The sequence below is a fragment of the Vollenhovia emeryi genome, unplaced genomic scaffold, assembly GCF_000949405.1.
Source record: "Vollenhovia emeryi isolate VEMERY1.0 unplaced genomic scaffold, V.emery_V1.0 DF939122.1, whole genome shotgun sequence".
NCBI classification, from domain to species: domain Eukaryota; kingdom Metazoa; phylum Arthropoda; class Insecta; order Hymenoptera; family Formicidae; genus Vollenhovia; species Vollenhovia emeryi.
This window is the reverse complement of record NW_011967244.1, coordinates 1,474,542-1,482,155: the sequence shown is the minus strand read 5'-3', so window position 1 is coordinate 1,482,155 and position 7,614 is coordinate 1,474,542.

The window sequence follows — 7,614 nt, the reverse complement described above, 5'->3', positions numbered from 1 at the left end:
GAGAGAGAGAGAGAGAGAGAGAGAGAGAGAGAGAGAGAGAGAGAGAGAGAGAGAGAGAGAGAGAGAGAGGGGGGGGGGAGACAGTTGAAGGGAGAACGAAGTTCAGGATATTATTTTATTTATCCTACAAATTTGTTGCGGCTATTACGCTGCACTGTTGCAACCGTTGAAAAATAATTATTAATTATTTACGAAATGTCCGAAATTAAATTTATAAGTATAATTAGGAGAGTTCTCCATTCAGGCTCAGTGACATTTAACGCGACCTACATCCGGAATACGCTAATCTGGGAAACATAGCGCGGTGATTCGAAAGAGCACGTGTCGGAGTCGGGGATTCGATTTAGGACTATGGAAAGTCATCCTACGAGACGCGGAGGATTTTCGCCGATCGCCAATCAGTCAGAGACGGAGAGAAAAACCTAGAGAGGAAAGAGACGAGTCACGAGTGGCATTCACGCTGGCGAAGGAAACATTGATTGAACGCGGAGGGTGGCACGCCGGTGTTGTTGAGGACCGATGAGGCGAATAATCGGGTTTAGAGATTATCAGCTCTCTTCGGAGCCGGACCGCAACCGTCGGTAGCGTCATCGATTTCGGGAGTCATTAGCGAGACGTCGGTGTCGCAGTCATCGAAGACCGTCGATACGTGACGAATTTATCCGGATAATTATCTAGTTTAAAATGACATTTAAAGTGGAGCTCGTTATATGTTGCAACATGCATTTTTTAACGATCTACTAGCAACGTGTGAAATAAAAGATGACGTCTCTATTTGCAAAACTACACGTTTTCTCGTCAAATCAATAATCAATTTCTAAAGACCTAGTCTCGAAGTACACGCGGAGAATCTTCTGTTAAAATTTATCCTGAAAATCACGTAATCGTGGGCATTTTGAACAAATGTATCTGACAATGAGTACAACTGTATGAGAGTTTTTTGAACTTTTACCATACAGTCTACTAATAAGGTGTCAAATAGCTCTTATAAATTTCTTCGCAGTGCCATGCTGTCCGACAATCACATGATTTTCAGAATAAATTCTAAAGGCCTGTGTCCACGATGCTGAAACTTGGCCCAAGTTCTAGTTTTGAGAAATGTGTAGCCAATCAACTTGTAGCTATTCCATAAAAGCTGCAAGTTGATTGACTATACATTTCTCAGAGCTAGAACTTGGACCAAGTTCTGGCATCGTGGACGCAGACCTTAAGAAAAAATTCCCTCCATGTACCTACGAATCGATAAAAAGCTCTCATAAATTTCTTCGAAATGCCACGCTGCCCGACAACCGTATGATTTTCAGGATTAATTATAAGAAAAAGTTCTACACAGAAAAAAAAGACGTGTCAGATCAACCTTTATATTATACTTAAATTAATGCGCTCATTGTTTTATATACACGCAATACTCTAATCTTTTTAGAAACATTATTAATCTTACATTCCAATAATGTTATAATTTTATTTAAATACTATAATTGTCACTTCAAGTATACATATAATTATTTTGACAATGAAATTATTTTAATCTTTATAATCCTCGATTTAAAAATATGTTATTTTCTATCAAATATTGTTTCCTTTCCATTCAAGAAAATTATTCTTAAATAATAAGCATATATTTTTCTTGATTAAATTATATAAAATTGCTTCATGCAAGTAAGTCGTTATAATCTTCAATTTGCAAATATGTTATTTTCTATCCAATATTGTTTCCTTTCCCTTTTCTTTCCAAGAAAATTATTCTTAAATAATAATCATATATATTTCTTTATTAAATTATATAAAATTGCTTCATTCAAGTAAGTTTTCTTCCTTTAACGCAATATAATCCCATTTTAAGATTTTCACGTTGAAACTAAACATATGTTTGAAAGAAGAATATTCTTTTTTCTGTGTATGAATCAGTAAAGAGCTCTTTTCAGACCAAAGTTCCGGAAGCACAGGCACATAAGGAAAATTACGGTTAATCTATAGACGGGAAGAGGACAGTCTCACCCCGGAACGCCACAGGGCCTAAGGCTCGCGCTGCTACGGGCGTTTCCGGTGGCGAGCGACCGGACACGCTTTCACGCGCGTTTTACGCCGGATCCTTTTATCACGGCGATAAATTTCCTTCGGCACACCGCGCGTGCACCCTTCTACCCGAGAGTCCCCCCCGAACCCTGGATAACCCCATCGAGCGTACGTCGAGTCGGTATCTGCGGCTCCTCGCAGCCAGAAGAAAAATAGGGATCCAGATAGGGATGCCGCGCGGTGCGGCCGATAATAACGCTAGTTTATCGCATGATTTATCAAGCGCGATCGTATCGGTCGGCAGCGCCCTGCGAAACATCGGGGGCGACTAGGGGGTCGGGGGTTGCGCCGCTGTGACAAATTGTCGGTCCACGGGAAGGGTGAGAGAAAGAGACACGTCGGTCTACGCCTACATCTGTTTCCGCGCTAATACCTTGTATAACTCTTACGAGGCCGACGACTTGGGGGGACTTGCTGGGGAGCGCGGCCCGGAAGCGGGAAAGAGAGAGTGCGCGGGGTGGAAAGCGAGAGGAGAATGGACCATTCTCGTGTCGTCTACGTCCCGGAGATATATCGCGACCAGTCCTGTCTCTCCGCGAGAGTTTTCGCGAAAACATAAATAATGCATTCCGCTGCCATCGCGCCGCGATCGCACACGGACAGTCGGCGTGTCGAATTTTCTCCCCCCCGAACAGACATCCATCATTGTGGGATCCGCGCGGAGATGACCGGTGCGTGTCGCACGCGGATCCCTTGCCTTCTCGGTGCAAAGGGAGGCAGACAGGTACATTTGTATTGGTGCAAGGAGCTCATTCACGCGGTCTAATAAATTGTAATTTAAATAAAATTGATGGCACGTGTTTAAAGTTCCCTGATATAAAACTGAGAAATTTCTTTCTCGATATTAGAATCGTTGGCGAATACACTGGATCGGCGAAAGCCATTTCGAAACTTTAATATGCCTTTTCAACTCTATTTGATGGATGCAGCAATATCTCCCTTCGTAACTTTGAATATCCAGTATTTTTGGATACAATATAATATATTTCTCTGAATTACGTAGACACACAGTACAAGTTTTGGGCAGAAAATTTTCAGAGAGAGAGAGAGAAAGGGGAAAGAGTAGAAGGAGATAACGAAAGTACAGTTTAAAGTTTGCGTCATCGTGTCTTGATAGATGTGTATGCTAAAGAGCTGAGGGAGGTTTAGACAACGCGCGCACCTGTGCCTCAGTTTCTTTGCATTCTCTCCATATTCCTCTTTGAATTCCCATAATGTGAAACATCTGAAATGTATGTATGTACATCCGTTCAATTTCAGCTCACCTTATAAAATCTTTTAATTTGCAATTCACTTGCGTAAAATTGCCGCATCATAAAATGCACGTGATATGCAAAGGAACTGAACAATCATACGTGCTTAACGTAGAATTGCATGCAACGGAAAATAGTTGCTGTCTTAGATTCGCGTGCGCATCTCACATTTAGCTTTTACGTGGCCGCCTCCCCTTTCTTTTCGATGCAGGAAACGGCTTAATATTGATCAAGAAAGAGCAGCATGAAACGAATAAATACCGAAATACGCGCAGTAGAAAATAAACGTTCGTAGATTCTAATTTTATTTATGATTAAATTCACTGAGATGTTATTCATTAATTCATGAATAATTAACTTTTAATTATGTCTTCAATTTTTCTGTAGAATATGATTTGTAAATCTACACTGAAATGTTTCCAAGCTCAACGATGTGTGCAATCGTAACATTGTACAAAGTATTAAAAATATGTACAAGCATATTTCCAGAATTACCGTAATTTTCGAATAATAGAAACAAATCAAAGTAAGCGCAAATAACTGACATTCTAACTTCCTCGTTTCGCCAAATAATTGAATCGAATTTAAAATTAACCGGCGACATCTTGGAAACAACGATCGTAATCGATTAATCTCGAGCTGACGCCACTCCTCACGCCCGTTACCCGGGACATCCGCCAATCCCGTTATCGGTCGTCCTGTTCAAAGCGGGTCTACGAAACGGTGCTCTTGACATGCCAATCTAAAGTTCGCAAAAATTCGACGTGGGGGCGAGCAGCGAGGGAGGTGAATGCTGCTGCGCTCGTATTCGGCCCGTCCAAGTATCCCCTTGAGCGCGCCACGACTCGCGTGCTCTATCTACCGTCGGTCGCCCCGAGGCCGACTAAACCCTCTATAGACAGGCCGAAGAGGACGGGGCGAGGGGCTCCGTAACAAACGCGGATCGTGTAAGGGGTCGAGGAGATAAAATGAGATCGTGTCTCGGGGCCGGGCAGGATAGAGCGCGGCTGCAAGACAGAGGAGAAAAGAAATTGGTACATCGTCCGGGAAGAATGAGCCGGCCGACCGCCCCCGCTCGTCGTTTCCGATGCGAGCGCCTCGCTGGTGGATCCGGCGATGGAGAGGGCATTGTCTTTGCCGCGAGGAACGATCAAATCACCCGGTTGTCCTTCGAGAGGTCGCACAAAATCGAAAATCCTACCAGTTTTGTCAAGAGAGTAGATTACCCCATTTTCATATTTATACATTTTACATTGTGTATTAAAGAATTATCTGATCTCTATACACTGTAACAAAATTACATGTGAAATTTAATTATTATAGTAGCTAATATTAGGACCATCTATTAAAGGCGTGTATTTACATACGTCAGTAAATTTATACCTTGCAGGTAAAATTATTACCTTATATAATAAGTAAACTGCTTGCTTCTAATCGTACAAATTTTACAATTTTTTATCACGTATAATAAACAAGTATTTACACAACAAAGAGTAAAAAAATTTTTTGTAAAAGTACATAAATTTATGTATTTCCGTTATTAATGATGTAATCGCTACACTCATCAAGTATGAATTTTACATACTTTTTACAGTGTATAAGTATTAAGAAAATTTATTAATTTTGTAAGAACATTCAGATTATAACTTTTCAGTTAAAAAAAACTTGTTTAGCTAAAATTTTGTTAATTCGTCAAAGATTGTGTAAGGGGAAAGCTGTCTAATTCAGCGAAAGACTTAGGAGACATTTAATTTTTCAATTATTTAAGACGCTCATTGAAACGCTGCGAGAGACTGTCGTCTAGATTTCTTAAGGAAACTAATATTTCAAGAGAAATTATAGACACCGCGGTGTGATTAATTGTTGCTACTTTATTCTGCATAATGCCTGATCATAAAATTTACATTCTACATAGAGACATCTCTCCCGAGTCGGCGCGCTGATCGTTTTGTATCTCGGGACCCGAGTCGGTGTTGCGTTACCTCGAAGAACATACCACTTGGCAAGCTAAAACCGCTTTACGACCGAACGAGATAGCACGCGGCTTCATGCACAAGTCGTAATAGTGTATTAAAGTCTCTGGAAGTTAGCGTCACGTCCGACGATGCGTATTTCTCGACCACGCGACACGGTTGAGTGTCACAAACAAAGCGCGAGCCTTGCACTCGTTTCGTTCATTCGTACGAGCATCGGCTAAGCATGACACCGCGAATAACACGTTTCAAACCGCGAGTTAATGTGCGAACTCTCTGGCTCTAAAATTGTCGCCTCGGTTGAGCATTACAGCCGACGTGCATCATAATTGGCACAACTTTTTTTATTTTTATTGTCTCGAGAAAATTTTTTGAAAAATATCGAAAGCTACGCGGAGAGAATTTCCTCTTAAAATTCATCCTGAAAATCATGTGATCGTGGGACAACGCGGCATTTTGAAGAACCTCATGAGAGTTTTTTTAACGTTCGCCATTCATTTTACTAGTAAAATGTATACTGAATATAATTACTAACAAAATGTATGACAAAATTTAAAAAAAACTGTCATAACGTTCACGTAGTCCCACGATTATAATATTTTCAGGATAAATTTTGGAGGAAAATTCTCTTCGTGTATAGAGTTTCTCGGAAAAGAAGCAGACTCTATCAAAGTTCTGAAAAATGGGTTTCTTGAATAAAAACTTCTTTGCAAAAACTGTGTATTCAATATAAAAGGATAATCAACGTTCACACGAATGATCGTTTAAAAGTTATAATTATTAATCTCCAATTAAAATTAAAGACTTTGGCGTAACTGCAGATCCAACTCATCTTTTTCTCCTTTTTTCCTTACAAACTTCAATCTTTTAATTAATTAATAAAATTTAATTTTGTTTACTTTGAGAGATTAATATTAAATCACAAATGTTGTAGTATTTAATAACGCCAGAGTTAAAAACCAACGGTATCCAATTTTAACGTCCTACACTGACCAATGTTTTTTATTTTAAAAAACAATACACGTTACAACGTTTTGGTCCCAGATTTGGAACCTTATCAAATAATCGGAAATCATGTATAACTTTGCACGAATATTTCTTAATAAATTGATTACAACGAAAACAAACCATGAAAATCATACATGTTACAAGATTGTTAAAGATCGCATATTAATTGTTTGGTGAATACCATTATGTCAGTAAGCTGTGTATAAGAGAGTGTATAAGAGAGTGACTGTTGCATTATACATTATGGTAATTTAATAAATGTTAAGAAAAATGAACGTATTAGTTAAAAAAAATTAATATTAAACGTTTAAAACAATAAAGCATTGAAGTATTTAACGTCTGAAGGAAGTACCCTTCGATTTGAGATTTATTCAAGAAAAGCTGCAATGACTGCGATCCACTTTTAACTACAGATTTATCAACGTGTTGCGTAAATGACGGGGAAAAATTCTTAAGTGCCTCCCGAGAAATGGACGTGCCATTTCCCGGGAAGACCAGTAATTCGTTCGAATTACGAGGTCGAATATCGCTCGCTAAACGAACGATAGAAATAACCGGGAAGTGCGCTCGCGGCGCGAATCGCTCGGGAAACGCCAAACGACCGCACTTCCGGTTCGTGCGGCAAAGTGTTTCCTGCGCCCTCCGCGCGAGGGGCGGCAACCCCTTCGTATCCCTGGGTGGTTGCAGGAGGGTAAAGGGCAACAATGCCGCGAGCAACCACTCGAGCGCCCGGCCTTTGTCTGAAAATCCCACTCGGGCTCTCCTTTCCGCATCACCCTCTGACCCTCCACCCATTCCTTTACGCCCCCGCGTGTCCCCACTCCTCCCTCTCAGCCCACCCGTTTACCTCCTTTAACGGCGGGACACGTGTGATTGCTGTTCCTTTGAATTTTAAGAAAAAAGCTCCCGCGGGTGCGTCTTTGTCCCGTATCGCTGTGGCATTTTCATAAAAAGAAGAAAGACTCGAGCGAGGGCAGGATTACCTGCTTTTTCTCTTGATTATCAAGCGATCGAATTTAAAAAAAGGGCCGATGAAGCGCGGCAATTCATGGCCGGTGTTGAAAGTTCAATTCTATTTCTCTTTCTCTCTCTCTTTCCCTCTCTCGATATCACTATTCGAATAATATTCACGTCGTGCTATTTAACCCTTTGAAAGCATGATGGTAACCCACGTTACCACCTCAACTTCTTTACTTTTTGGCCATTTAATTTTAATGAGTAAATTCTAAGGGAAATTATCAAATTTCAATTTTGTATCCGCCATTTAGCGCGCGCTATTTTTTATGTTCTATAAGAATATTCAA